Source organism: Hemitrygon akajei, chromosome 2, assembly GCF_048418815.1.
Source record: "Hemitrygon akajei chromosome 2, sHemAka1.3, whole genome shotgun sequence".
NCBI classification, from domain to species: domain Eukaryota; kingdom Metazoa; phylum Chordata; class Chondrichthyes; order Myliobatiformes; family Dasyatidae; genus Hemitrygon; species Hemitrygon akajei.
The window spans coordinates 124,039,877-124,067,801 of NC_133125.1; the positions used below are offsets into that span (position 1 = coordinate 124,039,877).

Consider the following 27,925-nt stretch of genomic DNA (forward strand, 5'->3'; position numbering starts at 1 on the left):
GGGCAGCCACTTTTTGGAAAACCTCTTAAAGAACAAAAACAAATTAAGAAAATTGCCAGGATTCTCTATGCTTATTTGGGACAATATGCCATTTAATTGGGGCAGGAGATTTTTTGAACAGTTTCTAACTAACGCCAGTCGTGTGCACTTCTGTGGCTGTTAGATGCTACACCGTGCTTGGAGCAAATAGTTTTAAATAATTTCAGTTGTGTGTATTTCAGTTCAAAGACAGTGATTTATGTCACTGATAGCTGGTGAAGAATAAGCAGTAAGATAACTCCGAACTGCTTTGCTCGCTGGGGTTTCCAGCATTGAGGCTCAGAGATGCTAGAAATGGCTGGAGTGAAAATGAAACGATTTCACAACTTCAACAGGTTGGGAACTACAAAGAATTTGAAGGTATTGACAATCATCTTGAATGCTAACTTTGGTCCCCACCAGACACTCAGCTCTCACCTGCGGCTCAAAGCAGTTGTTCACATGCAATAGTGGCCACACCCCGAAACATTGCTTCAAAAGGCAACCTAAACCAGCTGAGGGTAGCTGGCAGGTATCATACGCCAGTGACATGTCGGTTATTACATTTTTTAATCTTAGTTTTTATATTCTATTCTCCTTGAAATGAATGCCAACATAGTAATTGCCTTCTTTACCACAAACTCAACCTTCTGGAAGTCTTGCAGGAGGATTCTAAGTCCCTTTGCACCTCTGATGTTTGAATTTTCAAAGTCAATACTCAAAGTCAATAGTCAGAAGCTTTTCCCCAGGGTTGAAATAGATTTCATGAGATTGCATAGTTTTAAGGTGCTTGGAAGTAGGTACAGAGGAGATGTCAGGGGTAATTCTTCTACGCAGAGAATGGTGAGTGCATGGAATGGGCTGCCGGTGGCGGTGGTGGAGATGGAAACGATAGGGTCTTTTAAGAGACTCCTGGATGGCTACATGGAGCTTGGAAAAATAGAGGGCTATGGGTAAAGCCTAGTTTAGTGGTCGCCAACCTTTTTAAGCCCAGGATCCCCTACCTCAGCCTTAGTGAAAGGCAAGATCTACCTCCTAAATCGTTTAGAGAGAAAACAGCTCAGATTATACTTACAACTTTAGGCCTTTTATTTGGGCTAATTGTATTTGAATTACATAAAATGCTTTTGTCAAACTTTCAAATTAATTTAACCAAGAAAACACTGTAACTAACATATCAAACAGGCCATAGCTGTCTTTCGTTAAGAATATTACAATACTTCATACCTTTAATTCTAAGTTAAATTATTCAATTTTATTTCAACATGAAAAATAAATGAATGAAAATTGACTGTTGCACTCAGTGTGATGACTGGGGCAGAATACTTTCTGCTAGTTCCCTGAAATTTGGCTCATAACTACAGACAGCCAGTCTGAGACAGTCTGCAAGGTGTCTGTCAGTAAGATGGCTCCTGTACTGAGATTTAATAATTTTCATTTGTGAAAATGCAGCTTCACACAGATAAGTTGACCGGAAATAGGCACTAACTCTTAGTGCACATGTGGTGAGATGAGGAGACTTCTCCCTGCTGACAAGACCCCAAAAGTCACCGTCCCTTGATCTTGCTTTAAGCTCAATGTCATTTTACAAATCAATTATTTCCATTTCAATATCACTTGGCACACCAAATACTTGCTGGAATTTGGCTGCTATCTGTTCTATACCATTCGGCAGAAATGGGTTTGAAATAAATGCAGCAATATCTTTCATGACGTTTAACTCCCCAAAACCCCTATCAAACTCTCTTGCCAGTTTGTCAAGGTAAGCACAGTGCTGCTCAAGACGATAAACATTTTTTTCCTTGTTGGCCTGTAACATTTTCTCCAAGTTGGAAAAGTGTGTCAGTCTCCCGTTCTTTAAATTTGATATCCAAACACCAAGCTTGGCCTTAAACGCATTTGCTGTGCTTATCATGTGAGGCAAATGGCAGTCTTTTCCCATGAGCTCATTGTTAAGTGTGCTTAATTTAGCCAATAAGTCTGTCAGAAACCCTAAATCCAGTAGCCACGCATCATTTGACAATTTCTCCTGCTCCTCGTTTCTTGTTGACAGAAAAGTCTTTATCTCTGGCAGTAAGTCAACAAATCGTTTCAGCACTCTGCCACAACTCATCCACTGAACGGAGGGGCCATACACATACGTGCACCGGGCAGAAAGAATGGAGGTAAAACTCCGCAACCCCGGAAACAACCTCTCTTTACAAACAGCTTTCCGTAGCGTGAGTATTGCTATATTACCATTACTCTAATTAGTAATGCTCATTTTTATAATGCTCACATTACAACAGTATTTGTGTATTTATTTTTCTTTTTTTTCTCAGAAAAGTCTCGGACTGGGAAAGTCTCAAAGATCGACCAGTTGATCGCGATCGGCTGGTTGGCGACCACTAGCCTAGGTAGTTCTAAGGTAGGGACATGTTCGGCATATCTTTGTGAGCTGAAGGGCCTGATTTGTGCTGTATGTTTTCTATGTTTTTATGTAAAGTCAAATATATCAGCATTACAGTAGAGTAAAGGGAATTACAGAGGGATGAGAAAGGAGCTGACCAGAATTGATTGAAAAAGAACACTGGCAGGGATGATGGCAGAGAAGCAATGGGTGGAAATACTGGAAGCAATTTGGTAGACAGAGGATATATACTTCCCAAAGAGGAAAACATATTCTAAAAGCAAGATGACACAACTGTGGCTAGCAAGAAAAGTCAACACCAACATAAAAGCCAATGAGAGGGCATATAATAGAAAAAATGACTTGGAAGGATTGGGAATCTTTCAAATACAAACTGAAGACAACTAATATAGTCTTTAAGAAGCTAAAGATGGAATATGAAAGTAAGCTAGCTAATAATATAAAAGAGGATACCAAAAGTTTCTTTTGGTACATAAAGTGTAAAGGACAGATGAGAGTGGATATCAGACTACTGAGAAAATGATGCTGCAGAGGTCATAATGGAGGACAAGGAAATGGCAGTATTGTGCATCAGTCTTCACTGTAGAAGACACTAGCAGTATGGTGGAAGTTCCAGGTGTCAGGGATCATGAAGTGTGAGAAGTTACCATTACTATGGAGAAGATTCTTGGACAATTGAAAGATCTGAGGTAGGTAAGTCACCTAGATCAGATAGTGTACTTCCCAGTGTTCTGAAAGATGTGGCTGAAGAGATCATGGAGGCATTAGTAATGATCTTTCAAAAATCACTAGATTCTGGAATGTATCCAGAAGACTGGAAAATTACAAATGTCACTCCAGTTTTCAAGAAGGGAGAAAGGGAGAAGAAAGTAACTTATAGGCTAGTTTTTCTGAGATCAGTGGTTGGGAAGACGTTGGAGTCGATTGTTAAGGATGTGGTTTTGGGGCACTTGGAGGCACATCATAACATACAGTAGGCAGTAGTCAGTATGGTTTTGTCAGGAAAATTCTTGGCTGACAAATCTGTTGGAATTCTTTGAAGAAGTAACAAACAGGATAGATAAAGGAGAATCAGTTGGTGTTGTGAATTTGTATTTTCAGAAAGCCACACATGAGGCTGCTTAACAAGCTTCAAGACCATGATATTACAGGAAAGATTCTAGCATGCATGACTGACGGAAAACAAAGAGTAAGAATAAAGGGATTCTTTTCTATTTGACCATTAGTGACTAGTAATATTCTATAGAGGTCTGTGTTTGGACTGATTCTTGTTACGTTATATATTAATGATTTAGATGAGGAATTGTTGGCCTTGTTGCCAAGTTTGCAGATGATATGAAGATAGTTGGAGAGGCAGGTAGTTTTGAGAAACTACAGAGGCTGCAGAAGGACTCAGGCAGATTAAGAGTATGGGCAAAAAAAAGCTGGATGGAATACAGTGTCAGGGAATGCACATTGGTAGAAGAAATGAAAGGGTTGACTATTTTCTAAATTGAGTGAAAATACAAAAAACTGAGGCACAAAGGGACTTGGAATTGCTTGTGCGGGATCCCCTAAAAGTTAATTGGCAGGTTGAGTCTGTGCTGAGGAAGGCAAATAAGATGTTCACATTCATTTCAAGAGGTCTAGAATATATGTTAGTATGGTAGTGTTGAGACAATGCAAAGTACTGGTGAGACCTCACTTGGAGTATTGTGAGCAGTGTTGTGCCACTTATGTAAAAAAGGATATGCTGAAATGGGAGAGGGTTCAAAGGAGGTTCACAAAAATGATTCCAGTTTTGAACAGCTTGTCATATGAAGAGTTTTAGAAGGCATTGTATCTGTATTCATTACAATTCAGAAGAATGAGGGGTGACCTCATTGAAACCTATTGATTGGTGAAAGGTTTTAATAGAGTGGCGGTGGAGAGGATGTTTTCTTTGGTGGGAGAGTCTATGACCAGAGGACACAGCCTCAGAATAGAGGGCTGTCCTTTTAGTACGGAGATGAAAAGGAATTTCTATCGATAGAGAGTGATGAATCTGTGGAATTCTTTGCCTGTAGAGTGCAAGGCTGTATGTATATTTAAGGCAGAGTTTGATAGAGTCTTGACTGGTCAGGGCTTGATGGGATACAGGGAGAAGGTATGAGAGTAGGGATAAGAGGAAAAATGGATCAGCCATGATGAAATGGTGGAGCAGACTCGACAGGACAAAAGGCCTAATTCTGCTCCTATGTCTTATGGCCTTATGCTCTTATAATGTAAAGTAAGGGCTGACAAATAAATTCATAATAAAATAAAGATAATGCAGAATGTTGCAATAAAAATTGCACGTTAACAGTGATTTGCTCATGATTACTACAATCACATACAAAATGATTGCACTGGAATTTAAAACCATTCATTTCCTTAATGCATCTCACGCTATGATGTGTATCTGGTTCCTGGTCAGCCATTCTTTTGTTGCTGTTTTGGGTGATTTTGATGGGGGTAGCCTGCAGATAATGAGCTGAGCTGACCTGAGTATGCCTGGGCTTTTTAGATTTTGTGTTTTATATTCTGTGTTTATCAGTCATTATATTTTTTATTGTCATTTACAGGAATTGTTCATTATTTTGCACATGGGAGAGTGATTTGATATTTTTCTTTGAATTGTTTCCATGGTTCTCTTTGTTTTGTGGCTGCCTGTGGGGAAGATAAATGTCAGGGTTGTATACTGCATACATACTTTGATAATAAATGTACTTTGAATCCTTGGATCTTGGAAATTATAAGAATTATTACTCAGTTGATCTCAAAGCTTCTGGAATCCTGCATTTCCTTTAGCTTATATTATTCCAAATCAGGCAAGGCTAAGAATTTCCTTGTAAAATAAGGTGATTAGCTTGAATTAATTGAATGTCATTACCAGTACCTTATTTCTCAGTTTGTAGTAAAGGTCAGACTTTGATTTCCTTGACTAACCTTGGAGAAAGCAACTGAGGCATCATTAATATAAGCTTGTGATGATCCATGCCTTTCTCCACATATATCTGTGCTGACTGGAGTAGTCTACCATCTGCAAAGGGTTAGATTCATTAGCAGCTAATTGTAACTGCAACTGCAGTATAATATATTTAACAACTCCATGTGTGGATTACATTTGGTTCAACTGTAAACCAAGAAAAAAATCTCAACCTGCATCACATGCAAGTTGACACAGCCTTTCACTGTAGCTACTTAATTTTGCATGTCTGACCTTGAAGGTGACTTAGTGTGTCAGTAAGGTAAAGTGAAAAATAGTCCCTATGCCAACCCATCACCTCATACTTTACTACATACACAGGAGACAACAATCACCATTCCCAATCTGTTCAGTATTTACAGTGTTCAATATATCCTTCACAAATGAAAGATGAAATTGCAATCAATGATAACTCAAAGCTTTTGATATTAGATTGATTTTACTGTATTTAATTCCAACATATTAATTCAAAAATCTTTTGCAATGCTATTATTTAATTGCAGAAAACTAAACATATGTTCTTATTTAATGAAAAGCTCAAGTAAACCAGTATTCAGTCCAGTAAATTTTAGTCTTCAGATTTTTTGGGGGAAGGAAGTGCCAAAAGGTTGAAGATATTGGAATGAATATTCAGTCCATGACGACAGAAACACGTTTAGCTCAACTGCTGACAAGCACAAAAACAGACTGGGCGCTATGACCTGGGGAGAGAACCAACTCAGTCTCACACATACAAGACAGATGAATATCACACACCCCGGTGACAGAGTGATTCACAAATACTGAAGCAAATAACAGTATAACCACAGCTAAAATGTAACAATAAATGAAATTGAACACCAGAGCAGAGATTATTCCATGGCAAAGGGCGGGGCCAGCACCGCGCTGGTTGGACCGGTCTCACGGGCTGCTCCTCTGCCTCATTGACACAAGCCCAGGCTCGCAGCATGTGAGGTGACGCAGGAACGCCTTGGGGGACTAAAATTGCTTCTGCCCTCTCCTTCCCTGCCAGCGGCTCAGCTAATGATGATGGCAATGTCAGGCCAACGTGCTGCCAAAGGTGCTCTGGCATCAGCGCCTTTACAAAGGTGAGGAGGGTAAACGCTTCCTGGGCCATGGGAGGGAACTGGCTGCAGAATCCTGGGTTCCCTGGTGCGGACCACAAGGGAAATGGATGGTGTGCTCTGCCGTGTCCCCCCAGGCTCTGGAGCCAGGGTATGCTCATCCTTTCTGGGTTGCCTGGGAAGGCACAATGCTTGGTTCCCAGGTCCTCCCTCCGGGTCGGCGTCCCATCTTCAGGAGCCTAATCCTGGAGTGCGGGAGAGGGACTACTCAGTCCCTTGACTTATTCCCCAGGTCTTAAGGTGCTCCATCCAACATCGTAGCTTTCTAGTCCTGCTGTCAATTTCTAATCCCACTCCAGACATTAATGTGGCGAACATTTGGTCCATGATGACAGACAAAAGTAGCTCTTTTAAATAAACTGCTGGTTTTATTGCAACATGCACAAATGCAGACTGGGTTCTGTGACCGGGGGAGAAAACTGCTCAGTCACATACAGAATGGGAGGCGATTATCACACACCCTGGGTGATCCACAAACACACATGTGAGTAACTGTATAACCCAAGCTAAAATGTAACAATTAATGAACTTGAACATCCCACCATAATTCCATGAAAGTATTTTAAAACAAGAACAATAAACAGCACTGACAACTAGGAATGCTGAGGTGGGCAGTCAACCATGTCCCGCACCACCAGAGTGCCACAATATATTCTATTGTGTGAAAAATCCAACATTGAATTAGACAGCTTTAAATCTTAAGAACATCCTCTTGCCGCTTACAAAAGTAGTTTAATTTTAAAGTTCAATCACTGTTCTGCAGGCAACCAGTAGCTAATTTCCATATAAAAGGCCATAAGACCATAAGACAGAGGAGCAGAATTAAGCCATTCAACCTATGAAGTGTGCTCCGCCATTTCATCATGGCAGATTTATTTTCCCTCTCAATCTCATTCTCCTGCTGTCCCTCCATATACTTTCATGTCCTGACTAATAAATAACCTATCAATCTCTCTGTTAAATGCACTCAGTGACCTCCATCACCACCTGTTGCAACAAATTCCACAGATTCACCACCCTCTGGCTAAAGAAATTCCTTCTCATATCTGTTTTAAACAGATGTCCCTTTGAAACATCTCTAATATCAGTATGTGCTTTCTTAAAGAAGATGCCCAAGACTCAAAGTGAGGCCTCAACGGTGCGATATAAAGCCTTACCATTACATCCTTGCTTTTATATTCTAGTCCTCTTGAAATGAATGTTAACATTGCCAGTGCCTTCCTCACCACTGATTCAGCCTGCAAATTAATTTTTAGGGAATCCTGCACGGGGACTTTAAATTCCCATACATCTCAGCTTTTTTGAATTTTCTTTAGAAAATGTAATTTGTTTAGAAAATAGTCTGTACCTTTATTCCTTCAACCAAAATCATGAGCATACATTTCTGATACTGTATTTCATCTGCCGCCTATTTGCCCATTCTCCTAATCTGTCTAAGTCCTTCTTCAGTCTGTCTGTTTGCTTAACACTACCTGCCCCTCCACCTATCTTTGTATCATCTGTGTCATCAGAGTCATCATACAAATCATTGACATAGTTTGTAAAAAAAAACAGTCCCAACATAGATCCCACTAGTCACTGGCAGCCAATCTGAAAAGGGTCCCGTTATTTCCACTCTTTTGCCTCCTGCCATTCAGTCAATGTTCCATCCATGCTAGTATCTTTCCTGTAATACCATGGTCACTTACCTTCTTTAGTAGCCTTATGTGCATTGTCTTGTTCAATGACTTCCGAAAATCCAAGTACGGATTCTACGGATTCTCCTTTGTCTATCCTGCTTGTTATTTCTTCAAAGAATTCCAAATTTGCCAGCTATGATTTTCCCTTAAGGAAACCATGCTGACTTTGGCTTAATGTATCATGTGCCTCCAAGTACCCCCAAACCACATCCTTAACAATCGACTCCAACATCTTCCAATCCACCGATGTCAGGCTTACTGGCATATAATTTCTTTTCTTCTGCCATCCTTCTTTCTTGAAGATTGGATTGACATTTTCAATTTTCTAGCCTTCTGGAACTATTCCAGAATCTAGTGGTTCTTGGAAAATTATTACTAATGCCTCTACAGTCTCTTCTGCTACCTCTTTTAGAACCCTGGGGTGTAGTCCATCTAGTCTAGGTGACTTATCTACCTTCAGACTTTTCAGTTTTCCAAGCACCTTCTCTTTAGTAATAGCAACTGCACTCACTTCTGCCCCTTGACCCTCTCAAAGCTCTGACATTCTACTAGTGTCTTCCACAGTGAAGACTGATGCAAAGTACTTATTTATTTCCTTTGTCATTTCCTTGTCTCACATTACTATCTCCCCAGCATCATTTTCCGGTGGTCCAGTTCCTACTTTTGCCTCTCTTTTACTCTTTATACTGTATATCTGAAAATGTTAATAAAAATTGTTATATTATTAGCTAGCCTACCTTCATATTTCATCTTTTTGGTCTTATAGTTTTCTGTTGTTGTCTTCTGTTGTTTTTTTAAAATTTCTTTTTCTCTAACTTCCCACTAATTTTTGCTCAATTATATGCCATCTCATTTGCATTTATCTGAGCTTTGACTTCCCTTGTCGGCCATATTTGTGTCATTCTGCCTTCAGAATGCTTCCTTTTCTTTGGGATGTATCTGTTCTGTGCCTTCAGATTTGCTCCAGGAAACTCCATCCACTGTAGCTCTGCCATCATTCCAGCTGGTGTCCCCATTTAATCAACTTTGACCAGCTTCTCTCTCATGCCTCTGTAATCTCCTTTACTCCACTGTAATACTAATACATCCAACTCTAGTTTCCCCCTCTCAAATTGCAGGGTGAATTCACTCATATTCTAATCACTGTTTCCTAAGGGTTCCTTTACCTTAAGCTCTTGAATCATATCTGGTTCAGGGCACAAGCTGCTCCAAAATGCGATCACAGAGGCATACCATAAATTCTCTCTTAGGTCTGTAAATAACTTTCATCATAGTCTTTTTACCCTTTGAGTTTCTTAACTCTACTCACAAGAGTTCTACATCTTCTGATCATATGTCACCTCTTTCTATAGATTTGTTTTCATTTTTAGCATCAGAACCACTCCTCCTCTTCTGACTACCTGGCCGTTGTTTTGCTATTTTGTGTTTCCTTGGATATTATACTCCCAACTACAGTTGTCTTTTAGCTTTGACTATGTGACACCCACAGCATCATAGCTGCCAATCTCCATTCATTCATATAGAACACCTTTAGTCCTATAGTTGTCACCCTTCTCAAATTTGTCCCCCTTTTACACTGCAACCCATCCCACTGACTGCAACTTTTCCCTATCATCCTTCCTGACAGTTTCACTATACACTACCTCTTCTTGTAAACCATCATCCCTATCCTCAGCCCTATCACTCAGGTTCCAATCCCCTTACCAAATTACTTCAAACCCTCCCCAACAGCTCTCACAAATCTGCTCACAAAGGTATTGGTCTCCCTTGGGTTCAGATGTAGCCCGTCCCTTTGGTACAGGTCATGCCTTCCCCAGAAAAGATTCTAGTGATCCATAAATCCAAAACACTACCCCTTGCACCAGATCCTCAGCCACACATGCATCTGCCGAATTATCCTATTTTTGCCCTTACTGGCCCATGGCACAGACAGCAAACTAGGGATTGTATCCCTAAAGGTCGTGGTTTTCAGCTTTCCACCTGGCACTCTAAATTCTCTCTTTAGGATCTCCTCTCTTCTCTTTCTTATGTCAATGCTAACAATATGCACCAAGACTGTTAGCTGCTCCCCCTCCCCCTTTAGAGTGTTGTGTACATGACCTGAGGCATCTCTGACCCTGGCACCTAGGAGGCAATGTCTCATCTGGGTGGCTCTATCACCTCCAAAGACTCTTCTATCTACTTCTCAGGCTATGGAATCTCCTGTCACCACTGCATTCCTCTTCTGTGTACTTCCCTTCTGAGCCACAGAGTCAAACAGTGTCTGAGACCCTGTCACTGTGGTTCCCCCCCAGTAGGTCATACAGTCCACAGCAGTATCCAAAATTGTATACCTGTTATTGAGAGGAACAGCCACAGAGGTGCTCGGTACAGGCTACCTATTTCTCTTCCCTCTCCATTAACCTTTCTCCTACAACCTAGGAGTGACTACCTCCCTGTAGTTCCTATCTATCATTTCCTCAGTTTCCCGAATGAGCTGATTGTCTTTGAGTTGCAGCTCCAGCTCTTTAACATGTTCTCTGAGGAGCTACAGCTCGGTGCACCTGGTGCAGATGTGGTTATCCGGGAGGCTGGAGTTCTCTCAGAATTCCCACATCTCACACAAAAAACATAACACTACCTCTGGAGCCATTCTTACTGCCCTAGCTATACTCTTACAGATGAATAATGAACAAGAAAAAGCTTACAGATACTTACATTGCCCGTGCCTACAATCACTCAAACTTACTGAGCCAAAGCCAAATGTCTCCCCACTCCAAAAATATTCGTTCTGCTTGCCCATGCCTTATTTTTATTTGACCTGCAATGAAAAAGGATGAGCTTATATGTTACTGATGTTGGTAGGAGCTTAGATGCTGTCCAGTATTTTCACCGACACTTTCAGATTTCTTCCTGACTCATAATAAAACACTAACAATTTGTTAAATGTTTGTGATCATTCATCAAAATCTGGTACAGTTATAACCGATTTTAAGCAAGCATTAGTGCAGGAAAAATTGGCACAAAGGAGCTGCAAGAAAAAGGGGAATAACAAGCCTTGTTCTTCCTTCTGATGCAGATCTTACATCTTATTGAAGGCGTTGTTCATTTTGGAGTGTACGATCTCACATATTAGTTGAAGTATTGGTTGAAACATGGACAGGAATAGAAAGCCAAATGGGTTATTTCTCTTCAACCCACTGAAACAACCAAGGAAGATTTATAAATGTATACAGCATGGAAGTTGGTCCTCTGAACCTGTACCAACCATCAAACACCCACCTACACTAATCCTACATTCCCACATTCCCAACAAACTTGGCAGCAATTTACCATAGCCAATTAACCTAAAACCTGCAAGTTTCTGAGATAGGGGCAAAATCCAGAAACCTGAAGGAAGCACTACAGGGAGAGTGTGAAGACTCCACATCATCAGCACTGGAGGTCAGCATTGAACACAAGTTGCTGAACATCTGATCTAGCTATACACAAAGAATGCAGGCTGAATTTCAAAATCACATGATGCAGTATATTTAAAATAAAGTATTCAGTAATTCTGTTGGATTTTTGTTCTCACTCTCTCACAATTATGACGAAACTTTACTTTGGCAACAAAAAATGAGCAGAAGCTAATCAACACTCTGTTTTAACATTTAATGTTGATGCAAAAGAAGGTACAGGAGCCCCTGGACTCACACCAGTTTCAGGAAAAGTTACTACCCATCAACCATCTTGAACCAAAGGAGGTAACTTCACTCAAATTTACTTGGCCTATCACTGAAATGTTCCCACTATCAATAGACTCACTTTCAAAGGTTCCTCATCTCATTTTCTCCATATTTATTGCTTATTGATCAATTAGTATCATTTGTTCTTTTTGAATTTGTACAGTTTGTTGTCTTCTGCACTCTGGTTGAATGCTCTAGTTGGGTGGTCTTTCATTAATTCTGTTATAGTTATTACTCTGTCGATTTGTTGTGTATGCCTGCAAGAAAATTAATTCCAGGGTTGTATGTAGTGACCTATATGTACTTTGATAATAAAGTTTACTTTGAATTTTGAAGAAAATATCCGGCAATGTATAGAATGGGTTACCAATACGTCGATACTTATTTTACTTTAATATCCAACTTCGACAAACTTGTTCTACAGATTTAACTGGAAATGTTTCAAATAGTGACTCAATATATACAAATATATTTAGCAGCTAACAGAGCACCAAAATTTAGCCAAGCTACACACACTGAGTAAGTCCTGTGAATTTGCAGATTTCAGTATTTAGAGACAGAATAATTTGCAAAGTTTCAGATAATAAACTTAGAGAAAACTGCTCTGTGAAAAAGATTTGATACTAGAAAAGGCTGTGAATATGTGTAGGGCAGCAGAGACCACATAAGCACAAGCTAAAGAGCTACACAGGGCAGACACAGCAGTGCATGCTGTGGACAAGAGGAGCAGTTCACAAGGCATTTCCCAAAGCAACAGCAAAGCAAGAAGGTAGGTTCAAACATGCAGCACTTGTGGAGGGATTCACGTTGCAAAGATGCTTATGGAAAATCCTGCAATAATTGTGGGAAGAAGACTCATCTTGCAAGGTACTGCAAAGCTGGGGATCCCAATAGAAAGGTGTATACGTAGATGAGGAAATGAAGGAAGTAGATTCTCTACAGACTGCTGGTGCTGGTAAAACAGAATAGCTTGTTTCACTGACTATGAATGAGACAGTAATTCTATTCAAGCTTGACACCAGAGCCCAGGTAAATCTGTTATCCATGGATGATTACAAGACCCCCAGTAAAAAGCAAGATTCACCCAGTGAAGTTAAAAGTGACATGATATTCTGGAGTGAACGTTCTGGTAAAAGGGGGCTGTACAATGACATTCAAGCACAAGCGGGAGCACCTAACGGCACAGTTACTTATTGTGGGAAAGAGAGTACAGGCAAAATTAGGTCTGTGTGTATGTGAAGAGCTCAACCTGGTGAAAAGAGTTTTTGTAGTGGCATCAGAGACCAAAGGTGACTGCAGTTTATTTATAGAAGAGTATGCAGATGTCTTTGAAGGGCTCAGATGCTTAACAGATGTAAACAAAATTCATGTAGCTGAGACAGTAGCTCCTGTTGTCCATGCAGCAAGAAAGTTCCATTTGCACTTAGAGATAAACTTAATCAAGAACTAGCACACTAGAACGGATAAATCTCATACAGATAATTAAAGAACCAACAGATTGGGTGATCTCACAGGCCATTGTGCAAAAGAAAAATGGAGCATTACAGTTATGTCTAAGCCATCAAGAAAGAGCATTTTGAACTGCCAACACAAGAGGAGATCATGTCCCCGTTTGTAAGCACCTTTCAGTGGTTTTCTCAAACTATTTCTTATTTGAGTTTAGAAAAAATTAAAAGTGTTGTTTTCGACCCTTCAATTAAATTTGAAGAAACTTGGAGACCATGTATTCAACATTTTCATATGAGCTAAACTGACTTTTCCTAAACCTTACTTTTATTATCCTTAATTATTTGGATGGAGGTACGGAGTAATTGACGCTGCTGTGTATATTTGACATAATGCAATGGCCCATGTTGGTTAGGTTTTTATTTTCTTATTTACTCCTTTTTTCGTAATCACTATGAGTTTGGGAGGTTATGATATATGGATTATCATCTATTTGGATTTATACTTTAACCTATTAATTATGTATTCTCAAACTCTCTGTATCTATGTTTCTCTTATGTTTGTTTAAAATTAATAAAAAGATATAAAAAGAAGGAAAGTAAGTGCCGAGTAGTTCAGCAAGCTCGATGCATCCTCTGGATTTTGGCAGATGAAGCTTGACAAGGCAAGGTCAAGACTGTGTACTTTAGAGACACGACAGGGAAGATATCACTTTCTTCAGCTGCCATATGGATTCTGTCCACACCAGAAGTCTACCATAAAACCATCCACTTGATCTTTGAAGGCATACCTGGTGTTGAGATAATGATGGATGATTTTATAATCTGGGTAACACCAAGGAAGAACATGACGCACAACTGAGACAGGTGTTTGATGTGACACGATCCCCATTTGAAATTAAATAAAGAGAAATGCGAGTTTAGTGTTAGGACATTGACTTTTATAGGAGATGACATATTTAAAGAGGTAGTGAAACCTGACACAAGAAAGACTTCAGCCATTGAAAACATGGAGAGGTCATAAAACAAAGAAGAGATGACATGTTTCTTGGGGGATGGTGACTCACCCGGCTAAGGTCATCCCTCGAATGTTAACTATGTCAGCACTACGTAGGTCATTCCTTGAGCAACAAAATGAGTGAATTTGGTCTCATGAGCAAGAAGAGTGTTTCCAGTTGCTGAAGAGTCCAAAACGAAGAGCCAGATTTAGAATTCTATGATCCAGAAAGGTGTACTAGAATCTCAGCTGATATGGCCGTGGATCAGTATTACTGAAGTAGCATGATGACACATGGCAACCTGGGGCCTATGTGTCAAGGGCTTCAACAAGTGTGGAAGACAACCATGCACAGATCAAGAAAGAAACAAGAGAAAATTCTGGAAATCGAAGCAATGCACACAAAATGCTGGAGGAACTCAGCAGGCCAGGCAGCACCTATGGAAAAGAGTACAATTGATGTTTCAGGCAGAGACCTTTCAGCAGGACTGGAGAAAAAAAAATAGATGGGGAGCAGAGTTAAAAGTGGGGGCAAAGGAGGGAGAAACACAAAGTGATAGGTGAACTGGGAGGGAGGTAAAGTAAAGAGCTGGGAAGTTGTTTGGTGACAGAGACACAGGGCTGGAGAAGGAGAAACCTAATAGAAGGCCATGGAAGAAAGAGGGAGGTGATCGATGGGCAGGTAAAGAGATAAGGTGAGCGAGGGAAAAGGGAATGGGGAATTGTAAAGGGAGGGGCATTACTGTAAGTTCAAGATATTGACGTTCATGCCATGAGATTGGAGGCTAGCCAGATGGAATGTATGGTGTTGTTCCTCCAGCCTGAGTGTGGCCTCATTGTGGCAGTAGAGGAGGTCACGGATTGACAAATTGGAATGGGAATGGGAAGTGGTATTAAAATGGTTGGACACTGGGTGATAAAGGGATGTGGAATTAAAACCCAGTGGCCACACATGGGTCGCCACCAACCTGATGGCATGACCATTGATTTCTTGAACTTTGCTTAATGCTCCACTCCCCCACCCACCTTCACCATTTCCCATTCCCTTTCCCCTCTCTCACCTTGACTTCTTGCCTGCCCATCGCCTCCCTCTGGTGCTCCTCCCCCCTTTTCTTTCTTCCATGGCTTTGTGTCCTCTCCTATTAGATACCCACTTCTCCAACCCTCTTTCTCTTTCACCAATCAACTTCCCAGCTCTTTTCTTCACTCCTCCCCCTCCCAGTTTCACCCATCACCTTTTGCATTTCTCCCTCCCCTCCCTCCACCTTTTAACTCCACTCCTCATCTTTTTTTCTCCAGTCCTGCTGAAGGGTTTCAGCCCAAAATGTCAACTGTACTCCTCCATAGATACCGCCTGGCTTGCTGAATGACTGTCCCATGAGGATACAGTACATGTTGATAAGGCTGCAGAAATATGATGTGAATCTGATCTACACACTGGGTAAATGTATGTTTTCAGCTGATGCACTGTCAAGAGCAGTTAACAAGAAAAAAATGTGACCAACAGATTAATGCCAATATACAGGCCTATATTGACATGATTGTCACCTCCATTCCAATATCTCCTAATAGAGCAGAGAAGATTAGGAAAGCAGCAGAGACTGATAAAACAATCAAAGTAAAAAGGTAGAAAATTGGAAGGATAGCCAGCAGCAATGAGTAACCGTCCAGTGTGCATTCGGGTTATTGGCAGGCAGAGCTGACCTGTCAGTAGTGGAAGATACAGTCTTCAAAGGGAACTGGTTTGTGATTCCCTTGTCGCTATACAAAAAGATGCTCCAGAAGATGCATGAAGTACATCTTGGTGAGGGAATATGTAAATGTAGAACTTATGAAGTGATATACTGGTTAAGAATAAGCCAAGATATCATCCAGACCACTGCTTTGAGTGAAATATATCTTAACTACTGAACAAAGCACCAAGGAGAATGGTTTACACTGCACCCTGTACCAGACAGGCTGTACTTCAAATTTGAAGTGGATATGTTTGATTGTAATGTAAAGAGTCATATTGTTGGAACAAACTACTTTTCCAATTAGCCAGAGGTTGTGACACTACAATCAACATTCAGTAAAGCAGTCACTACGTTCCTGAAAAACTGCGTTTGTGAGGCATGGAGATCCAATTGAAGTGGTATCAATGGTCCACAATTTTCATGCTGTGAATTTGAGTGTTCTGCAACGATTGGGGATTTTGACAAATAACTTCATGCCCACAGCACCCAAAACCTAATGGCCTAACAGAGAGTTCAATTAAGGTAGTGAAGGGCCTCATGAAGAAGGACAAGATGTACGAGAAGATTTCCACAATTATCTGATGATTAAGAGAAGGGTGCCATTGCAGAAATAGCTTTCCAGCAGCTCAAATGCTGATGGGTAAAAGCATATACACTAACTTACCATTCCATGAAAACCTGTTAACACCTAAAGGAGCACACAAGGTAAAATTGGCAAAAGTGAACGGGAAAGGAAAACAGAAGCAATATCATGACAAGACTGTGAAAAGCCTACTGGTCCCAAAGTCTGGAGATCAAGTGTGAATCTGAGATCACGATTCTGGCACATGGTCCATGCAAGGAACTGTGCGAGAGGAAGGTAGTCCACATTCCTACCAGATGGAGCAGAAACCGTGTGGCTATATGACCGTAAGCTCCAACCCACAGCTGTGACACATCACCTGGCAGTACACTAAAGGGGCTATCAGATGTAAGAAACTAACTTGTTGATTAGCATTCTCAGAAGGACACTGATATTAATGCACCAAATGCAAGCGGTACACCTATGGAACATACCACAGACTAAAAGGGATCATTAAACCATTTCAGAGACAGATTGAAAGTTGATGAGTAAAAAGGGTACTGCTACAGAATATATATATCTTTGTTGGAAAGGATTATTGTTCCTTGCAGGATTATGAGGATTAGTATTGTGTTTTCTTCTTTAAAAGGGGGAAGGTGCATTATTATATCTGTACATAATAAAGAACTTCATTTCCCAGTGGGCAATATGGGTAGTTCTCCCGGAACTGAAAGCTTTGTTGGTGATGGATTCCACATGTTCAGACCTGGACAGGGTTACATCGTAAAATGTTCTTACTGTCAATCCAGGCCAAGTTTGACTTTATTAAGAACAAATATAACAATATCTACTTCTTCTTAAGACTAGATGCCTTTTACTGAAGAGTTAAGATTTAAAATCTGGATTTTTAATTTATTTGTTAAAAGTATAATATTTTGCATCCTTGATTATTTGAAAGGAAAACCCCTGAAGAAAATTTATGAAGAAGGCCTAATGAACACATAACATCACCAATGGCAGATTCTAAATGGATCCATTCAGAAGACATAATGAATGCTTTCACTCAGAAGTCAACAAATTATCAATAACTTTTTTATTCATTTGATCTGATATTGTTTAATGTTTATCCATCAAAGTTATGGAGAATAAGTTAAGATACATACATAAATCCAGCTTCTGCAAATTTAGTTCTTGTCTGTCTGTCTGATCTCCCCCAGTAGCAGAAACTAATCTGCTCTTTATCCAAAGTAGATGGTCACAAGGATGCTCTAAGATTTGCTGACTGAAAGTATGTGCAAATTTAAAGCTCTATAAAAGAATTGTTTGGTCGGGTACTTTAAATATAAGGTTGAAATAGTCTGTTGCAGGACTAAGTAACTAACAGTGAATATCAAGACAGCCTGTCAAAAGCCACCCAGATAATCATCAGCAAATGGAGGGTATCTGCCTCTAGAACTAAACAGCAGAGAGTGTATTACCTTCATTACAGGGATAATGATAATTCTTTCTCCTTATAAAAAAAAGGATGTTGCATTTACCAGATTGGTGATCAAAATCTGGAGACAGAAACAAGCTATCTCTGATTCTTCATTATAAGATTGAATATTGAACCAATTTACATTACACAATAAAGGAAAACCAATACAGATTCATCTATGTAATGTAAGTCCTATGTTATAGGAAATTAAAAGCTAAATTATGGGCTGTCACTTGGGATGTTGAATCAATAACAACTATTTCTTGGGAATTATAGCAAAATGCAACAAAATGCCAAAATATAATTAAAAGAAAACATTTACAATCCCATATTTCAATTCAAGAAAATAAAACCATCATGTTTACTTAATGATGACTTCCAATAAAACAATGTTTTGCTCATAATATTTCAGTCCATTTAACTTCAGTCCTCATAGTTACTTCGGGGTGTGGTTTATTTGGGTGGGGCAATGCTTAATAGGTTCACCATATATTTCATAGAAGCAAAAATGCCATTTTAATTAAATCTTTTAAATCCTAAGAATATCCCTCATGATTTACAATTAATAGTTTAATTCTAAAGTTCTGTCATTGTACTACAGGCAAACCAATAACCAACAAAACTACAGGTAATTTCTTCACAAAGACCATAATTACTCTGTTCCCTATCATCAATGTCCAGGAGGGTTACCATCAACTAAATTCTCAAATGGCCAGGCACATAAATATTCTATGTGGCAACGAGAGGGTCAGTGATTGGGGAAGTATCTTACAATGAGTAACCATCACTTCCTGACCTCTTAATTTTTTTCTATCATCCAAGTTCCAAGTCAGTAATGTGCTGCAATACCATCCATTTGGCAAATACACACTCAAGAAGTTCAACACAATCTAGGGCAAAGGAGAATCAGAATCAAGCTTATTGTCACTGGGATATGTTGTGGAATTTGCTGTTTTGCAGCAGCAGGACAGTGAAGACATAGAACAAAAATTTCTGCAAGTTACAATATAAATAAATAAATGTATAGTGTCGCAAGGTAGTGTTCATGGGTGCATGGACAATTCATAAATCCGATGGCAGAGGGGAAGAAGCTGTTTCTAAAACATTGAGTGTGGATCTTCAGATTCCTGTATCTCCTCTCCAATAGTAGTAGTGAGAAGAAGGCATGCCACCTTCTTCACCAGCTTTTGAAGATGTCCTCAATAGTGGGTAGCTGTGACCATAATGGAGCTGTGAGTCTATAATGCTCTGCAGACTCTTCGGTCCTGTGTATTGGAGCCTCCATATCAGCTGGTGATCTGACCTATCAGAATTCTCACCATAGTTTATCTATAGAAATTTCCTACAGTCTTTAGTGACAAACCAAATCTCCTCAAACTCCTATATGAACTATCGCCACTAGTGTGCCTTCTACATTATTGTATCAATATACCTGGCCCAGGATAGATCCTCTGAGATGTTGACGTCGAACAAATTGAAGCTGCTCACCCTTTCCACTACTGACCCCTTAAGGAGAAATGCTGGGTGTTCTCCCAATTTCCTCATCCTGAAATCCACGACAATTCCTTCTTCAGCTGATACCATGTGTAAGATCATTCTTGTGACAACGCTAAAGCAGCCAACTTAACTCGCTCCTACACTCCTCACCATCACCATCTGAGATTCTGCCAACAACATCGGTTTAATAGGTAAATTTATGGATGGAGTTTGAACTGTGCCCAACCACACAACCTTGAGTATAGAGGAAGTTGAGGGGTGGGTTAAGCACACATCCTTGAGATGTTGATGTCAGCAAGGAGGAGATGTTATTAGTGATGCACATTAGTTAGCTCATGAACAGTAGTTCCTTATCCATCATCTTAATTATTCATTCTTCCAACGTTGGCTATCATATACTCGCCACAGAAGATACTTCAGTTATTCACCTAGATTAGTTGGAAGGCATCACAAAAACCCAATGTTTCCAAATACCCAAGAAAAGCAGCAAAAATATGTACCCCTCCCAATCGGACACCCACCTCACTTGGAAATATACTTCTGATCTTTTAACTTCAGTGAGTTTAACGTCTAAAACTTCCAATACTGCTGTATTCTGGAGTACATTCACCAAAAGAGCTGCAGACATCCTATTATGTAGATCACTACTAACTTCTCAGGATCTATAAAATGAAGAATAAATGTTGACCTCTCCATTGAAGTCCCAGTCTTGGAAAAATAATTCACTCTCTTCATTTAACATTTTATCTAATATTCATGTATCATAGAGTCAATTTGGCTCTCCGTTATCCTGCTCATTTAGTTTTGATTCTTTTGTTAATTTTCTTTACTATTTTTTTCTACAAAAACTTTCAGATGAGATCAGACTGACTGTAGGAAGTATATTATGGTATATATCAAGAATCTTATGTTTATCACCTACCACACCACTAGCCTTTGCGTCCAGCATATAATTCTCCGTAACTTCTGCCATCACCAACAGGATCCCACCACCAAGCACACTTTCCATTTTCCACTTTCCTACATGGCTCACTTGTCCATTTGTCACTCACTACCAATTTTCTCCTGGCACTTATCCTTGCAAGTGGAACAAGTGTCACACCTGTCCCTATACTTCCTCCCTCTCTACCATTCAGGGCCCCAAACATTCCTTCCTGGTGATGTGACACTTCAGCGGTGACCCTCTTCCAGCACCAATGATCCACCTGCCAGAAAAAGCAGGATCTCCCAGTGGCAACAATTTAAATTCTACTTCCCATTCCCATTCTGACACATCAGTCCATGGCCTTTTCTTCTACTGTGATGAAGCCACACTCGGGTTGGAAGAACAACACCTCATATTCCGTCTGGGTAGCCTCCACCAGATGGCATGAACATTGATTTCTCAAACTTCCGATACTTGACCCCCTCCCCCCCCCCCAACCTTCACCATTCCCCATTCCTGTTTCCCTCTTTCACCTTGTCTCTTTACCTGCCCATCACTTCCTTCTGGTGCTCCTACCCCTTCCCTTTCTTCCTTGGTCTTCTATCCTCTCTTCCAGGCCTTTATCTCTTTACCAATCAACTTACCAGCCCTTTACTTCATCCGCTCCCCCTCTCCCAGTTTCACCTCTCACCTCCCACCTTGCATTCTTCCTCCAAACCCTACCGTCTTACTTTGACTTCTCCCCTTCCTATCCAGTCCTGAAATGTCGACTGTTCATTCTTTTCCACAGTTGCTGTCTGGCCTGTTGACTTCCTCCAGCATTTTGTGTGCGTTGCTTCGGATTTCCAGCATCTGCAGTTTTTCTCTTGTTTATATTTGCTTACATGTTCTATTCAAATGTAATTTATATAACTGTGCCTATCCAGTAAATTCTGAGATTCATCGTTCTTCTTTTCCCAATTCCTTTGCTAGAATTCCACTTTATCATGTTGATGCAGGAAATACAACCTCAATCAGACAGTCTCTATCCCTCTCAGAACTAGGAACTTATGGACCATGATGGTACTCTTGAACATGATGACTGAACTGAAGCTACAATTTCCCTGCTGTTCTTTCTAATGTTAGGATACTGGACTTGGTGCAAGAATATTGAAACCAATCATTTGAACGGAGAGAGATAGCTTAAGGGGAAGGTTTTTTGTAGATTTTTATTTTGTGAAATTGAGTTCTCAATTCTTTATTAGATTTTAAAGTATTTTCAAATGATTGAATAATTTATATTTAATTATCTCAACATTTTGCTTGCTTAATTGATTCTTACAGAGCTTTTCTATTTCCAGGTGTATTAGTCCTTTGTATTATTAAAATCCTAATCTCTATCACAATTACATTTGCTACATTTGCATTGCTCTGCAGTTCTAATATCTTCTTGTATTTTGTCAGTATGTTTATTTTCCCATCTTCTTCCTTCTGCTTACTGCATATAAAATGCACTGAACCACATAATAGTTTGTCCTCTGCACCTTACTTGTGACAAAACTAACATTGGACCTTCCAATACATAATCCCTCTTCACTAAATTTAATACTCTTTAACCGACAATGCTAATTCTTTCCCATTGTTGCTTCTTTTTTCCATCCTTCTGGAATATGTTGAAGCTAAATTACAAGGTATTCCAGAATAAATTTCTCTGTGTGTACATCATTCTCCTGCTTATTCCCAAGGAGAATAAAATAAATTCTACAAAAAAAGATCTGATCTTCCGCTGAAATACCTTAACCTATGTTTCTGTCACCTTAGTTCCGATATGGCCCAGGAGCAAAGTGAGAGACCCTGAAGCCAGTAGATATTTCACAGACTTTAATGCGAACAATGTTAAAGGGAAAACAAAAACAATAAACACTAGGCCAAACAGGGCCATTGACTAAAACACTTAAATGGAAAACAAAGCCTACACTGCAGCTGAAAAGAACAACTAAGAATAAAATGATTACCACTAGTCTTCACCGTCAGTTGACTCGACAGTCCAATTTCTCAGGCAAGGTGGAATGGAGATAACAAAGCGTGGCTATTTCCATGTCTAAGTCTCAATAAATACTATGACAGAATGAATGGAGTGAAATACTATCACTATGAAGTAATAATTAGCTGACGTGTGCATATTCACGAGCGCAATTGCCAAATCTGATGCGCTGCTGAATCTGATAGATAGATAGATAGACAGATACTTTATTCATCCCCATGGGGAAATTCAACTTTTTTTCCAATGTCCCATACACTTGTTGTAGCAAAACTAATTACATACAATACTTAACTCAGTAAAAAAATATGATATACATCTAAATCACTATCTCAAAAAGCATTAATAATAGCTTTTAAAAAGTTCTTAAGTCCTGGCGGTAGAATTGTAAAGCCTAATGGCATTGGGGAGTATTGACCTCTTCATCCTGTCTGAGGAGCATTGCATCGATAGTAACCTGTCGCTGAAACTGCTTCTCTGTCTCTGGATGGTGCTATGTAGAGGATGTTCAGAGTTATCCATAATTGACCGTAGCCTACTCAGCGCCCTTCGCTCAGCTACCGATGTTAAACTCTCCAGTACTTTGCCCACGACAGAGCCCGCCTTCCTTACCAGCTTATGGTTGTGACAGTTTCTGCCCAAGCATGTTTTTTTGTTTACACTTTGTAGCATAAGATAAAACAATACTGTTGGAGAATCTTAGCAGGCCAGAAGTTCTGATGAAGGGTCCAGGACCTAAAGTATGAACTTTCTTTTGTCTTTTTATAGGTGCTTCTTCATCTGGTGAAGGGGTTTAATGAGCAAGTAGTATACTTGCTTCAAATGCATTGTAAATCGCTACTCATTCCTGCAATATTAAATTGTTAATATAATACACACAAAATGCTGGTAGAACACAGCAGGCCAGGCAGCATCTATAGGGAGAAGCGCTGTTGACATTTCGGGCCGAGACCCTTCATCAAGGAAAGAAAAGATAGTAAGTAATCCTCCGCTTCTTACCCCATCCCTGACATATTTAGTTGTTTGCCTGTTCTCCATCTCCCTCTGGTGCTCCCCCCACCTCCTTTCTTTCTCCTGAGGCCTCCCGTCCCATGATCCTTTCCCTTCTCCAGCTCTGTATCACTTTCGCCAATCACCTTTCCAGCTCTTAGCTTCATCCCACCCCCTCCGGTCTTCTCCTATCATTTTGCATTTTCCCCTCCCCCCACTACTTTCAAATCTCTTACTATCTTTCCTTTCAGTTAGTCCTGGCGAAGGGTCTCGGCCTGAAATGTCGGCAGCGCTTCTCCCGATAGATACTGCCTGGCCTGCTGTGTTCCACCAGCATTTTGTGTGTGTTGTTGTTTGAATTTCCAGCATCTGCAGATTTCCTCGTGTTTGCTTGTTAATATAATATATTCTTTTGTATTAAATTTGCACAAACAAAATGAGCAATAACATTGCTTCTATCATAAAAAGCATGACATTGGTGTGGATATTAATACAGCAACTCTTGTATGTCAATCAAATGTTGTGGTATAAGCCTCTGGCTATTTGGAATAAAAATGGAAAATATTGGAAGTACTCAGCAGGTCAAACAGCATCCGTGGATGTTGTCTATTTAATATTTCAGAAATATTTGAAGAATATTGGAAATATATTGTTTGATTACACATTATTCTTTTTGGGTTACATTGAAAAGTGCATAAATGGCATGTATCACCACGCCACCACGTCATACATGTGTACTTCGCTGAAAGTAAATAGCAAGTTAGACTTGCATTCTAGACTCTGTACTGCATTGCTTAATAAATCAATCAATCAATAAATAAATAAGTTCTGCTGAAGAATCCGTGCTCCAAAGCATTAACTTGTCTTACCTCTGCACAGACTCCACTTTACCTATTGAGTGTTTCCAGCATTTTCTGCCGTTACTTCTGACTTCCAGCTTCTGCAGTGATTTGTTTTAATTTCTCTGGCTGTTTGGTTTGCAGACTTCTAATAACAATAATAATGACAACCTACAAGCAGCAGCAGCAAAGAGGACTAATGAGTCACCAACTATTAGATCCCCTGATGATGCACTGGTGTACCAAAATAAAAACAAATTTACAACCCATGAAGTAGTCCTGTTCTGAATGAGAAATTTTCTATATCTATGTAGAGACATGTCACATTATAGCAGTATTTGTATTGCCAGTACAGTGATAATTCAGTCTAAAACCACTGCAGCTTGTCAAGTTGGCTACATTCAAAATGTAAGCAATGTCTATAAATGAGACAGTACTAACAGTCAGGGCAGATGAAAATCGATATGAATTATGAGATAGCACATAGTTAGTCATTGTTAGGGTTAGATGTTGAACACTTATCCATAATAATATCTAAATTTTTGTTCATTATGTTTCCAGTGCATGCAACCCTATAACAAGCAGTGCTAATTAATAGATTCCTACAGGAATAAGACCAAACGTTATTTTAATCATTCATATCTTTTTTGTACAGCTAACTTGAGAGTACTGTATTGTAAACATTTTTTCTTTCAGATAAATAGCTATGCATTGGAATGGTTCTACTAAGAAACAACAAAAGACTTCTGGTCAAGATGGCGCGAGAGAACAATTCATCGGTTGATATCTTCCAGATTCCCAATCTCTTCAATCATTTCACTTTTTCTTTGCCTTCTGCTTGTTTGTTTGTTTTTTTTTGTCTTGATACGTTACAGAAACCTTTGGAGCCTGTGATGTGCAGTGTGGCACTCTATGAAGTGATTTAGCACTCTACTGTATCTGGTGAGCTGCCTGGCAGAGATAATCAGAGATGGGGACCCACAAAGGACAGAGAGCATGAGCTGACTTGTGAAAAGGACCAGAGACGGGCTGAGGGGTCTTGAAAGACTCCACCTCAAGGCAACGAGGAAGATTGAAGCTTTGAGGTGACTGTGGAAGTGGTCAGCAATCACTCCCAATGGAAGCCACTAGGGCAATGACAGTCAGCAGCTGGGTCACCAGCATTTGGACCCAACGTGACAGTCACTCTTCACAGAAGGCCTGAGTTCATGTGATCACTATACTGATGGAAAGGACTTCTTGATATTCTGAGATTTATGTGATTATTGGACTGAACTTTATATTGTTCTCCTTCAGTATTTTGGAGTTTTCTTTCTTGTGGCTGATTAGCTGGTGGGTTAATTTTTTTGTGTGTGGTGGGGAGGTGGGAGGTTAGGATGCTATTGTCACTGTTCTTTACTTCAAGCAACAGGGTTGGGGATTGTGAATGTTGAATTTTTTTCTGCAGGGGAGGGTGTTTGGGAATTGTTGTTATTGACACTGTTTTTTTTCCTGCAGGGAAGGGGGTTGAGGATTTGATGCAATTGCTGCTGGGTTTTTTTCTGTGGCGGAGGTGGTGGGGGATTTTGGGGTTTGCAAGTTTTGTTACTTTTTCTTTTTATGTGTGGGGGTTGGAATTTGATGCCTTTTCTTTCAACCACACCTATGGTCTTTCTGTATTTCAATGTAATCTGGAGAAGATGAATATAAGAGTTGTATTGTACATGCATACACTGACAATAAAATTAATCTTTGAACCTTAGACTTTCAGACTTAAAGAGAAAATTTTAAATTATTGCATTTACTTCTTAGAAAAATAAATGCAAAAAATAGATTAATTTTGAAGGACTTAAGCTTTGAATAAATTGGAAATCGAAAAGTAACAATCATGTAGGTTTTCAATATCAGAGGAAATAAAGATTTTTATATTGAATGTAGGATGTGCTGGGAAGATTTGTGTATATTTTACAACCCCAGCCACTCTCAAGAAGAAAGGGAAAGGGTCTTATTTTTCACAATTTTGTGAATATGCTTCCACAGTTTGAAAGAGAGTCCCAGGGATTTGACTGTTCAGTGGCAAAACTCTGTGTGTGTGTGTGTGTGTGTGTGTGTGTGTGTGTGTGTGTGTGTGTGTGTGTGTGTGTGTGTGTGTGTGTGTGTGTGTGTGTGAGAGAGAGAGAGAGAGAGAGAGAGAGAGAGAGAGAGAGAGAGAGAGAGAGAGAGAGAGAGAGAGAGAGAGAGAGACTGGAACTTCTCACTTATGGAGGCTCAACATTTGTTGTTCTGCTGAAGGTGCCTTGACGAATTGCACATAGGACAGAATGATTACCTTACTTAATGACCTTTCTCCCCTCACAACATCGGAAGTGGTGAACATAATTTTGAGGCAATTGCCTCATGTCTGCCTGATGTAAAATAGAAATAAGATTCAGATATGAGCTCACAACCTTCATGAGAAGCAACTATATGTTACAGTGGCACAGCTGACAAAGATGTTACTTCATTCTTTCAGCACACCTCTAGTGTTGCGTGTATGGAATTTGCAAATCCTCACTGTGTGACAAATCGGCTTTCTTCTAGGTGCTCCAGTTTCCTCCCACATCCCAAACAAATGCTGGTTGGTGGATTAATTAGGCATCTTACATCATTCCTCATGTAGAGGTTAGTAGTAGAATTTGTGGAGTGAATATAATGAAATTCAATGGATTCCTGTTAATTGGGCCATCAGTTAATTGGGGCAGCCACTTATTTGGGACAACTCTTAAAGAGCAAAAACTGTTTGGAATACTGTGTCACTTAATTGGGGCAGGAGACTGTTGTGGAACATTTTCTAACTAGCATCAGTCACATGCATGCTGTGTGCCTGTTAGAGATAACTATGTTTAGAGCAAACTGCGCTTAAATAGCATCACTTACGTGTTTGTGTTCAAAGAGCAGTGATTTTTGTCACTGATAAATGGCAAGTAATAAACAGTAAGATCATTCAGAACTGTTTTGCTCACTGTGGTTTCAAGCATTCAGGCTTGGAGATGCCAGAAATGGCTGAGTGAAAATGAAACAATTTCACTACTTCACCAAGTTAGGTACTACGAAAAATTTGAGGTATTGATAATCACCTTGAATGTTACAATGAAAATGAAGAGTTGGAGGATGCAATCATTGAAAGCTCTATTTGAAAGCAGTCAAATTGTTTGTTGGTGCAGACTTAAGAGTCTGAAAGGACTGCTTCTGTGTTATGTGGCTCCTTGCCGATGACAAGAGTTAAGTAACACCCGCCTTGAATTAAATTCCTGTCACCTAACCTTGTGATTTAGTCATATCATACAGTGGCTACAGAAGGGAGGGGATGGAGGCATTGTGCAAAATTTAACTGCTGTGTTATCTAGTCTTATAGTCTAATGACAGATAAAATGCCACATGGGCGAATACCACACGAAATTAACGCAAGTGGAGGTAACATACAGTTGTGGATTATGAGCTAGTTATTGGAAGATTGGAAGAAGGAATAAATGTGTCATTTTAAGCCTGGGTGGT

General features: G+C 39.8%; 1 long non-coding RNA gene across 1 annotated transcript; it reads left to right on the forward strand.

Moving 5' to 3' along the window:
• Positions 1-2,126: 2,126 nt before the first annotated feature.
• On the forward strand, positions 2,127-26,123 carry LOC140737659 (uncharacterized). Its single transcript, XR_012101219.1, has 3 exons — positions 2,127-2,237; positions 2,340-2,425; positions 25,109-26,123. It is a non-coding gene; the product is annotated as an uncharacterized lncRNA (long non-coding RNA).
• The last annotated feature ends 1,802 nt before the right edge of the window (positions 26,124-27,925 follow it).